Source organism: Theropithecus gelada, chromosome 9 (genome assembly GCF_003255815.1).
Source record: "Theropithecus gelada isolate Dixy chromosome 9, Tgel_1.0, whole genome shotgun sequence".
NCBI lineage: Eukaryota > Metazoa > Chordata > Mammalia > Primates > Cercopithecidae > Theropithecus > Theropithecus gelada.
In genome coordinates, this window is record NC_037677.1 from 46,935,342 (window position 1) to 46,947,976 (window position 12,635).

General features: G+C 41.3%; 1 protein-coding gene and 1 pseudogene across 1 annotated transcript in view; one reads left to right on the plus strand and one right to left on the minus strand.

Annotated features, from left to right (window-relative positions):
- Positions 1 to 12,635, minus strand: part of LOC112631324 (anthrax toxin receptor-like) — a 724,187-nt gene that overhangs the window by 655,966 nt on the left and 55,586 nt on the right.
- Positions 5,999 to 6,098, plus strand: LOC112632223 (annotated as a pseudogene).

Below are 12,635 nucleotides of genomic sequence, written 5' to 3' on the forward strand. Positions count from 1 at the left end.
CCTCAGCCTCCCAAAGTGTTGGTATTAAAGGCATGAGCCACCGCACCCAGCCTCTAACATACTTTAGACAGTTTTTCACCTCAGCACTATTGACATTTTAGGCTATGTCTGCCTTTTAGGCTCTGCCTTGTAGGATGTTTAGTAATATCCCTGGCCTCTACACATTAGATGTCAGGAAGACCCCTCGGTTATTAACAAATATATTCAGATTGCCAAATGTCCCCTGTGGAGCAAATTCGTCCCTTGTTGTGAACTGTGATCCAGAGAGCCAAATAGTGATACAAGGTTTATTGTTCACAATAGCTCGTCCCCTCCAATCCAGACACCACCTGCCTCACCATTTTCCACTGCCCAGAGGCAACCACTTTCAACAATCTTAGATGTCTCATTTTTATTCTATTTAAAGCCTTTGCTCATTTTTAAATTGGGTTTTGTCTGTATTATTGAGTGGTAAGTGTTCTTTACATATTCCACATCCAGTTGTGGTGGTATACGTCTATGGTCCCAGTTTCTCAGAAGGCTGAGGCAGGAGGATCACTTGAGCCCAGAAGTTCAACACTAGCCTAGGCAACATAGGAAGACCTATCTCTAAATGAATTTTTGAAATATATATCTTCTAGTTAATTGACCTTTACCATGTATATAATTTGCAAATATTTTCTCTCAATCTGTTAGTTGTCTTTGCACTTTCTTAATAGTCTCCTTTTTAATCTTGAGAAAGCATAATTTATTTTTCTTTTGGTTGGTGTGCTTTAGGTTGTATGTAAGAAATCATTGCCTAATCTATAGTCATGCAGATATATCCCTGTCTTTTTTTTTTTTTTTTTTCTTTTGGGACGGTCTCGCTCAGATGTCCAGGCTGGAGTGCACTGGTGTGATCTCACGGCTCATGGCTAAGTGCAGCCTTTACTTCCTAGGCTCAAGCAATCCTCCCCCTTCAGCCTCCCAAGTAGCTGGAACTATAGGCACATACCACCACCAAGCACAGCCAATTTCTGTATTTTTGGAGAGATAAGGTCTTGCCATGTTGCCCAGGCCAGTCTTGAACTCCCAGGCTCAAGCAATCCGCCCACCTTGGCCTCCTAAAGTGCTAGGATTACAGGTGTGAGGCACTGTGCCTGGCCTATAAAGATTTTTTTAAGAAATAGTGACCAGGCCGGGCACGGTGGCTCACGCCTATAATCCCAGCACTTTGGGAGGCCGAGGTAGGCAGATCAAGAGGTCAGGAGATTGATACCATCCTGGCTCACACAGTGAAACCCCGTCTCTACTAAAAATACAAAAAATTATCAGCTGGGGGAGGTGGTGGGCGCCTGTAGTCCCAGCTACTGGGGAGACTGAGGCAGGAGAATGGGTTTACCCCAATCCTTGCAGTGAGCCGAGATCACACCACTGCACTCCTGCCTGGACAACAGAGCGAGACTCGGTCTCAAAAAAAAAAAAAAAATAGTGACCAAAAATATCCCACATTTGATGGGAGTTGTGAATCTACACATTCAAGATGCTCAACAAATTCAAATCAGGGTAAACTCAAAAAGATCCACACTGAGACACATTATAATCAAATTGTAGAAAGTTAAAGACAGAAACGCCCCAAGAGATAAGTGATTCATCCTGTACAAGGGATCTTCAGTAAGATTAACAGTTGCTTATCAGAAATCACAGAGCACAGAAGGCAGTAGGATACTTCTTCCCCTCTCTCCCACCGATAGATGATATATTAAAAATACTGACAGGAAAAAATCAACCAAGAATCCTATATCTGGCAAAAAATAACCTCTAAAAATGAAGGAAACATTAAGACATTCCCAGAAAAGTCAGGGGAGTTTATCATTAGTAAACCTGTGTTATAAAGAATGCTAAAGTCTCCCCATATTACTCTCAGGGAAGAAAACAAAATACAATGCAAAAGTGGAGCTGGGTCCGGGCATGGTGGCTCATGCCTGTAATCTCAGCACTTGGGGAGGCCAAGGCAGGCGGACCACCTGAGGTCAGGAGTTTGAGACCAGCCTGGCCAATATGGTGAAACCCCATTTCTACTAAAAATACAAAAAAATTACCTAGACGTGGTGGCGTGCCCCTGTAGTCCCAGCTGACTGAGGCTGAGGCACGAAAGTCGCTGAGTCCAGGAGGCAGAAGTTGCAGTGAGCCGAGATGGCGCCACTGCACTCCAGCCTGGACAACAGAGCAAGACTCCGTCTCTAAATAAATAAATAAACAGAGCTCAGCATGGTGGTTCACGCCTGTAATTTCAGCACTTTGGGAGGCTGAAGTAGGATCACCTGAGGCCAGGAGCCCACAACCAGCCTGGGTGACATAAGGAGACCCCATCTTTACAAAATAAAAATAATTAGTCAGACAGGGTGGTTCAGGCCTGTGGTCCTAGCTACTCAGGAGGCTGAGGCAGGAGGATTGCTTATAGCCAGCAGTTTAAGACTAGCCTGGACAACATAGTGTGACCCTGTCTCTACAAAATATAAATTTAAAAAATTAACTGGGCATGGTGGTGTGCATCTGTAGTTCCAACTACTCATGAGGCTGAGACAGGAGGATCACTTGAGACCAGAAGTTGGAGGTTACAGTGAGCTATGATCACACCACTGCACTCCAGCCTGGTTGACAGAGCAAGAACCTGTCACTAAACAAAAATAATAAATGAAGAGTTCTTGGACAGGTGCAGTGGCTCATGCCTGTAATCCCAGCACTTTGGGGGGCCGATGTGGGTGGATCACCTGAGGTCAGGAGTTCGAGACCAGCCTGGCTAATATGGTGAAACCCCATCTCTACTAAAAATACAAAAATTAGTCGTGTGTGATGACATGTGCCTGTAATCCCAGCTACGTGGGAGGCTGAGGCAGCAGAATCGCTTGAACCTGGGAGGCAGAGGTTGCAGTGAGCAGAGATTGCGCCACTGCACTCCACCCTGGGCCACAGAGCAAGACTCAGGCTCAAAAAAAAGCTAAAGTGAGTCCTTCAGGCTAAAATGAAAGGATACAAGATAGTAGCTCAGAGCTATATGAAGAAGTAAAGATCACTGGTAAAGGCAACTATATAGCTAAATATAAAAGCTAGTGTGATTATATTTTGGGTATGTTATTCCTCTTTCTCCTTTATGATTTAAAAAACATGCTTAAAATAATACAGACCTATGTTAATAGGCACTAATTGTTTAAAGACATAATTTGTAACAATATAGGTAGGGGACAGAGAAAGGAGCAGAGTTAATGTATGCTATTAAAGCTGAGTTGGTATCAGTCTGAACTGGACTTGGAACTCAGCATGTTAAATGAAATCTTCATAGTACCCACTAAAAAAATACCTTTTAAAATATACCGAAAAGGATTTAAGAAAGGTTCAAACTATTACAGGATAAATCATTAACTAAGCACAAAAGAAGGTATTGAGGAGCAAAACACTTTATGTAGAAACTAAACAGCGTGTTGACATAAGTAAGTTTGTTGGTGTGTGGGTTTTTCTGTTTTTCTTTTTTGGGGTTTGTTTGACACAGAGTCTTGCTCTGTCACTCAGGCTGGAGTGCAGTGTTTTATTCTCAGCTGACTGTAGCCTTTGCCTCCCAGGTTCAAGTGATTCTCAGCCTCTGAGTAGCTGGGATTGCAGGCGCCCGCCACCACAGCCAGGCGGTTTTTTGCATTTTTAGTAGAGATGGGATTTCACAACATTGGCCAGGCTAGTCTCGGGTTCCTGACCTCAAGTGGTCCCACCTGCCTTGGCCTCCCAAAGTGCCAGGTACAGGCGTGAGCCACCACACTCAGCCTGTTTTGGGTTTTTTTTGAGACAGGGTCTGGCTCTGTTGCCCAGGCTGGAGAGCTGTGGCACAATCAGCTCACTACAACCTTGACCTCCGCAGGCTCAGCTGATCCACCCACCTCAGCCTCCTGAGTAGCTGGAACCACAGGTGTGCACCACCATGCACAGCTTATTTTTGTATTTTTTTTGTAGAGACAGGAGTCTCGCTATGTTGCCCAGGCTGGTCTCAAACTCCTGGCCTCAAGCAATCTGCCCACCTCAGCATCCCAAAGTGATAGAATTACAGGCGTGAGTCCAACCATAAATAAGTTTTTGTTTTTTGTTTTTGAACCGGTCTCACTCTGTCCCCAGGCTGAAGAGCAGTGGTGCGATCATGGCTCACCGCAGCCTCATCTCCAGGCAGGAGCCACCGTGCCCGGTCAAGTAACTTTTTGTTTCAGTAATCACTTTAAATGTAAATAATCTCACCAACAGAAAGATCGGCAGAACTGATATTTTTTAAATGATGTAATACATGATCCAAATATGCAACTTACAAAATACTCACTGTAGACCCAAAGACACAAATTGGTTGAAAGTGAAAAGATGGAGATAATCCACGCAAATAGTAACCAAAAGAGAGCCAGGGGTGGCTATACTAATACCAGACGAAATAGATTTTAAGCCAAAAAATGTTACAGAAAAACATTTTATGTTGGTAAGAGAGTCAAATCATGAGAAGCTGTAACAATTATACATACATATGAACCAAAAAAAGAAAAAAAGGGCTCCAAAATGCACAAGCAAACTAACAAAATTGAAGGAAGAAATAGTTTTACAATAATGGAGACTTCAATACAGGCTGGAGTGCAGTGGCTCTATCACAGCTCACTGCAGCCTCTGCCTCCCAGACTCAAGCAATTCTCCAACCTCAGCCTCCCCAGTAGCTGGGAATATAGGCACACGCCACCACATGCATCCAATTTGTGTACTTTTTGTGGAGATGGGGTTTCGTCATGTTGCCCAGGCTGGTCTCAAATGCCCAAGCTCAAGCAGTTTGCCCCCCTCACCCTCCCAAAGTGCTGGGATTACAGGTCTGACCTACTGCGCCCAGCCAATACCCCACCTTCAATAGTAAATAGAACATCTAGACAACATCAATAAGGAATTAGAGGAAATGAACAACACACGAAACCAACTAGACCTAACAGACATATAGAAAAATCTCCGTCTAACAAGAGCAGAATGTATATTCTTCTCAAGTGCATATGGAACATTCTCCATGATAAATCACATGTTAGGCCACAAAACAATTCTCAATAAATTTTAAAAGGTCAAAATTATACAAAGGGCCAGGTGTGGTGGTTCACAGCTGTAATCCCAGCGCTTAGTGAGGCTGAGACAGGCAGATCACTTGAGCCCAGGAGTTCAAGACCAGCCTGGGCAACATGGTGAAACCCTGTCTCTACCAAAAAAAAAAAAAAAAAAATTAGCTGGTGTAGTGGTGGTGAATGCCTGTAGCCCCAGCTACTCAGGAGGCTGAGGCAGGAGAATGGCTTGAGTCTGGAAGCAGAGGCTGCAGTGATCTGAGATCATACCACTACACCCCAGCCTACAGGACAGAGTGGGACCTGTCTCAAAAAAAACTAAACAGGACAGGCTTGGTGGCTCATACCTATAATCCCAGCACTTTGGGAGGCTGAGGTGGGTGGATGACCTGTGGTCAGGGGTTCAAAACCAGCCTGGCCAATATGGTGAGACCCCATCTCTACTAAAAATTACAAAAAATTAGCTGGGCATGGTGGCAGGCACCTGTAATCCCAGGTATTTGGGAGGTTGAGCCAGGAGAATCGCTTGAATCTGGGAGGCAGAGGTTGCAGTGAGCAGGGATCATGCCACTATACTCCACCTTGAGCAACAGAGTGAGACTCTGTCTAAAAAAAAAAGAAAAATTTTATATATATATATACACATACACACACACACACACACACAGTGTCTTTTCCAACAAAAGTGTAATGAAGCTAGAAGTCAAAAATAGGAAAACCTGGATAATTTGCACATAAGTGAAATTTAAACAACATTCTTAAACAACCAGTGGCTCAAAGAAGAAATGACTAGAGAAATTGAAATACTTTCAGATGAATTAAAATAAAATGCAAGGTACCAAAATTTATGAGATGGCATGACAGGAGTACTCAGTGAAATTTATAGCTTTAAATGCTTACATTAAAAAAGAATGATCTCATGCTTGCTTTGTCAGCACATATACTAAAATTGGAACAATACAGAGATTAGCCGGGGCCCTGTGCAAGGATGACATGCAAATTCGTGAAGTGTTTCATATTTATTTTATATATATATATATAAACAAAAAGCCAGGCATGGTGCCTCATGCCTGTAATCCCAGCACTTTGGGAGGCCAAGGTGTGCAGATCACTAGGTTGGAAGATCGAGACCATCCTGGCCAACATGGTGAAATCCCATCTCTACTAAAATACAAAAATTAGCCAGGCATAGTGGCAGGCACCTGTAATGCCAGCTACTTGGGAGGCTGAGGCAGGAGAATCACTTCAACCTGGGAGGCGGGGTTAGCAGTAAACCAAGATCATGCCATTGTGTTGTGGGAAGTCAGGGACCTCAAACGGAGGGACCGGCTGAAGCCATGGCAGAAGAACATAAATTGTACAGATTTCATATATTTATTAGTTCTCCAAATTAATAGTTTCATAATTTCTTATGCCTGTCTTTACTGCAATCTCTGGACATAAATTGTGAAGATTTCATGGACATTTATCACTCCCCCAATCAATACTCTTTAATTTCCTATGCCTGTCTTTACTTTAATATCTTAATCCCGTCATCTTCATAAACTGAGGATGTATGTCACCTCAGGATCCTGTGATGATTGCGTTATCTGCACAAATTGTTTGTAGAGCATGTGTGTTTGAACAATAGGAAATCTGGGCATCCAAAAGGAACAGGATGGCTGCAATTTTCAGGGAATAAGGGAGATAACCATTGGGCATGACTGCCTGCGGGACCAGAGAGAACAGAGTCATATTTCTTTTCTTACAAAAGCAAACAGGAGAAATATCACTGAATTACTTTTCTCAGCAAGGAACAGCTGTGAGAAATAGAATGCATTCCCAGGGGTAGGTCTCTAAAATGGCCACTCTGGGAGTGTCTGTCTTCTATGGTTACAGATAAGGGATGAAATAAGCCCCAGTCTCCTGCAGTGCCCCCAGGCTTATTAGGATTTGGAAATTCCTGCCTAGTAAATTTTAGTCAGACAGGTTGTCTGCTCTCAAACCCTGTCTCCTGATAAGATGTTATCAGTGAGAATGCATGCCCAGTGGGACATGAAACTTCATCAGCAATTCTAATTTTGCCCTGGTCCTGTGATCTCACTCTGTCCCCATTTGCCTTGTGATATTTTATTGCCCTTGAAGTATGTGATCTCTGTGACCCACACCCTATTTGTACACCCCTCCCTTTTGAAATCTATAATAATAACTTGCTGGATTTGCAACTTAGGGGGCATGACGGAACCTACCGACACGTGATGTCTCCCCCAGACACCCAGCTTTAAAATTTCTCTCTTTTGTACTCTGTGCCTTTATTTCTCAGACCAGCCAACACTTAGGGAAAATAGAAAAGAACCTATGTTGAAACATTGGAGGCTGGTTCCCCTTACACTATTGCACTCCAGCCTAGGCAACAAGAGCTAAACTCCATCTCAAAACATAAAAATAAAAATAAAAATAAAAAAAGAAGAGAAGAAAGGAAAACTACACACCAATATCCTTTATGAATATAGACACAAAAATACTGAATGAAATACTACCAAACCAAAGCCAGCAGCTCACTAAAAGTGGTATACACCATGACCAGGTGGGACTTATCCCATGAATGCAAGAGGAGTTCAACATAAGAGATCAATTGATGTAATGCACCACATTAGTGAAACAAAGGGGGAAAACATATTATCATCTCAATAGATGCAGAGAAAGTAGTTGACAAAATTGAACACCCTTTCATAATAAAAACATTCAGCTAGGCATAGAAGGAATTTCTCAAAAAGAATAAAGAGCATTTATGAAAACATCCATAGCTAACATATTCATTGGTGAAAAATGGTAAGTGTTCCACTTAAGTACAGAAACAAAATAAGGATTCTCACTTTCACCACTACTACTCAACATTGTACTGGAAGTTCCAGCCAAGAAAATTAGACAAGAAAAAGATATAAAAGCATCTAAATTGGAAAGGAAGAAGTGAAACTCTGTTGTCAGATGACAGGATTCTATATTCAGAAAATTCCACATAATACATACACACACATATACACATATATGAACCTACTAGCCAGACATGGTGGCTCACACCTGCAATCCCAACACTCTGGGATGTTAACGCAGGCAGGTTGCTTGAGCCCAAGAGTTCGAGACCAGCCTGGGCAACACGGCAAAACCCCATCTCTACAAAAAGTACAAAAACTAGCAAGGTGTGGTGGCTCACGCCTGTCATCCCGGCTACTCAGAAGGCTGAGGTGGGAAGATCAGTTGAGCCAGGAGGTGGAGGTTATAGTGAGCCAAAGATTGCACCACTGTACTCCAGCCTGGGTGACAGAGCCAGACCCTGTCTCAAAAAAACAAAGAAATAAATAAAACTACTAGAGCTAATTTTAATTCAGCAAAATTGCAGGGTACAAAATCAACACACAAAAATTAGTTATGGAAATACACATGTTAAGATGGCCAACTAGATGCAGCCAGGTGCAACAGCTGCCACCGAGGGACTGATTTGACTGGTGCAGTCCTAACAGATCTTCAGAGAGAAGGCACTGAGAATGGATGGAGGGAAGACACAGAAGCTTGGCTAAAGGGGGAGGAAGATGGGAGGCACCCTTTCATAGAGACGAAATAAAATCACTTAAAATAATAAATTAGATTTCAAGTAGGAATTTGAAAAGTACTATCATCATTTTCTTTATAATAAAGAATGTGACATGATATTTAAAGAAAATTATTTTTAGAAGTGTTCAATTCGAGTTGCAACACTATCAGGCAAACACCCAAACTTTTCTTTGTTCAGGTTGCAAAATGTGAGTATTTCCTACATTTGCTGTGTACCCTCAGGAATAAAGCGGAACACAATTTTCAAAATAAAAATGAGCAATTTAATACATTTAAATATGAATAAGTTTCCTAAAATGATATATTAATAAACTTCAGTACTAAAATATATAAATCCTAAATAAATTTCCATTTCAGTACTTCCTTTTGATAGTTCTGTTTTCTCTCTCTTGATATAGAAACAACCTGTATGTACGCAGTTCAATTCCTTAGGCATATATAATTTGTTCACCTTAATTTAGAAAATATCAAGGCCATGCCTGGAAACAGAATTAGGGCATTATTTGTCTCTCAGCAGTGTGTTTTTAAAATTGTTATGAATAAATAACTTGACAGCATCCTTTCTAAGGTGAACAGACAATTTCAGTCAAGAATGCACACTATCAGGACATAAAATCTTCCCTACCTTTTTGAGAAATCCTAAAGTATTCATCAGGGAATAGATTTACACTTAGGTTTTATCATCTATCCTACACTGACATTTGGGAGCTGAATTTGTTGAGGAAATGGGTGCCTCTGTACAGCTGCAACCCAGATTGATCCTTTCACTACTATGCCTTGAGCAAAAACAGTCTTAGGTTACAGGAGTGAATTAGTGCCTTCTCGTTTCCTGCACCCTTTATTTCATGACCTAATCCCATGCATAGGACAAGTAAGAGGAGTCAGTTCATACCGATCTCAGCAGTTAGTAATATAAACAGATACTTGGCTCACAGGGCATAATTTACATTTACTAAGAAAACGCTCAAAACAATTCATTGAAGTTTTTCTATACACACTTTCAGGGATTTTAATGAGTACTTGCTTATAAAACATTGACAACCTTACTCATAATTTTAAAGGGGTAAAAACTAATATGCAATATATCAAGGCAACAATACCTCAAACTGTTTTCCCAGAATATACTTTACAAAGTACCAAAGCAGATAACTGACCACATTTCCTTTTTAGTTTACCTCGCTAGTTCTTTGAAGTTCTATTCACCAGTAGCTCTGTGAATAACTGTTTTTTTTTTTTTTTTTTGAGACGGAGTCTCGCTGTGCTCCCAGGCTGGAGTGCAGTGGCGTGATCTCGGCTCACTGCAAGCTCCGCCTCCCGGGTTCACGCCATTCTCCTGCCTCAGCCTCCCAAGTAGCTGAGACTACAGGCGCCCGCCACCACGCCCGGCTAGTTTTTTGTATTTTTAGTAGAGACGGGGTTTCACCATGTTAGCCAGGATAGTCTCGATCTCCTGACCTCGTGATCCACCCGCCTCGGCCTCCCAAAGTGCTGGGATTACAGGCTTGAGCCACCGCGCCCGGCCAACTGTTTTAAAACAGATGGGATGAACATCTGGATAACACAACATATATATTTTTTTCTGTCAATAGCCTCATTGATGTGAGGAATATCTCCTCCCACACACACAGTCCTGTGCCTCATCTAATGTGTTAACACTTTGGATAATGACAACAACAGAAGTGAATACTAAATATCTCGTTCAAATTAACTCAAATCTGAGTGCAGATGTGGAAGTATCCATGCAATTCACAAACTGCTGCCAGAGCCTGCGTTTTTAACAGCAGTGTTTGATGATGTTGGCACTCTTGATCATTTTTTGTTTTGAAGTTACTGAGTTCAGTGATCCATCCTTTGTGTATATTTGTCAGGACTGTGAATATCACAAACAATTTAAGATGTTTAGAATTAAATGTTGATTTATATCTCTCAGCCCATAGTGCAATCAAATTAGAAATCAAGACTCAGAAATTCACTCAAAATCATACAATTACATGGAAATCGAATATTCAACATTCTATTTCCACAGGAAATAGTGTTAAGATAGATACAGCCCCAGGTAGTGGCATAGGATCCCTGAAGAATATGAAATTGAAACTGTTTTCTTCTAATTAATAAACATTTATAAAAGTAACAGAGTAGAAAACATTTGGCAAGCCTATATGAACAATACTTATTCTGTTTTTATGATACCAACATAAAATAAGGGTAAAAATCAAGATTAATATTTTATTTTATTTATTTATTTATTTTTGAGATGGAGTTTCGCTCTTTTTGCCCAGGCTGGAGTGCAATGGAGCGATCCCGGCTCACCGCAACTTCCGCCTCCCGGGTTCAAGCGATTCTCCTGCCTCAGCCTCCCGAGTAGCTGGGATCATAGGCACGCGCCACCACGCCTGGCTAATTTTGTATTTTTAGTAGAGATGGGATTTCTCCATGTTGGTCAGGCTGGTCTTGAACTCCCGACCTCAGATGATCCACCCACCTCGGCCTCCCAAAGTGCTGGGATTACAGGCGTAAGCCACCGCGCCCAGCCAAGATTAATATTTTTAAAAATAATTATGTAATATAGTAATTTCAAAAATGTTCCTGGAATTGAGCTTTTATTTAGGATTCATGCAGGTGCAGCCAAATTGCAACTATCTCATTTAACGGTCCCCATTTGCAGCAATGATTCAAAAGCTCAATTCTGATCATAGTGATATCAGAAGATTGTTGGTGTTTCAAGGAGGAAAAAAATGACTGGCATCCACTTTCCATCTAACGAAAGGCAAACATCAATTATTAAATGCTAAAAGTTACTACCGGGAATACAAAATGAAAACCTTTTCCAAAGAAATATGAAATGTAAATCTGGCAAATTTACTTAAAAGAGCTTCGAAGTGTAAAAACAGGGCTTTCTCTCTAGATAAATGCTTTCTATAAGTAATTTATCTTCTTTATAGAACAGACAACAGACCAAGACAACTTTTCGCACAGTGGTGGCTGTGCTCTGAATGCCAAGCCAGGCACCACAGACATTAGTACCAAAAGGGGAAGTAAGAAATTTACTGTATATACGAAGACTCTGAGGAATGTCCCATGTAGGTGAACAATAGCGCTACTTTTAGTTTCTCATCATTAATGCCGTTAAACTCTATATTAAATTCTGTGCCGATGAAAAATTTTTAAAAATGTATGTTAGTATTGTTTTGCTTACACTCATTTATTACAGAGTGCTGTAGTTTCTATTTGCAATTCTGTCTTTTCTGTAAAATTATCAGTTTCTTGAGAGCAAAAACTGGTTACCACAATGACCAGTATATAGTTGGTGCTAAAAACACATATGTTGGATAACATTGAATACATATTCCTAATTTCAAAGTATATTGTATGTGTTACAATTTACTTAAAAAACAGACAAATTGCCAGTTTCACATTCACCATCTTTATTGATGGGTTCAAGTCTATGAAATTTTGCCTATCATATATCCCAAAACACATTAAAGCAGTTTCAAGGACCTTTTAACACACTTAACAAAAGGAGCTTCTGAATTAAAGCCCACCACTTTCATGTTAACATTAGTATATTTTGATTCCTTATAGTTACAATAGAGTTTATAAGACTTGTCCAAATTGAAGCTGAAAAATGTTATGATGGCCATTCACCTTTAATTAAATACAAGCATTAAAATAAACACCATTTGGCTGGGCGCGGTGGCTCACGCCTGTAATCCCAGCATTTTGGGAGACCGAGGCGGACGGATCACAAGCTCAGGAGCTCGAGACCATCCTGGCTCACACGGTGAAACCCTGTCTCTACTAAAAATACAAAAAATCAGCCGGGCGTGGTGGCGGGCACCGGTAGTCCCAGCTACTTGGGAGACTGAGGCAGGAGAATGGAGTGAACCCAGGAGGCGGAGCTTGCAGTGAGCCGAGATCGCGCCACTGCACTCCAGCCTGGGCGACAGAGTGAGACTCCGTTTCAAAAAA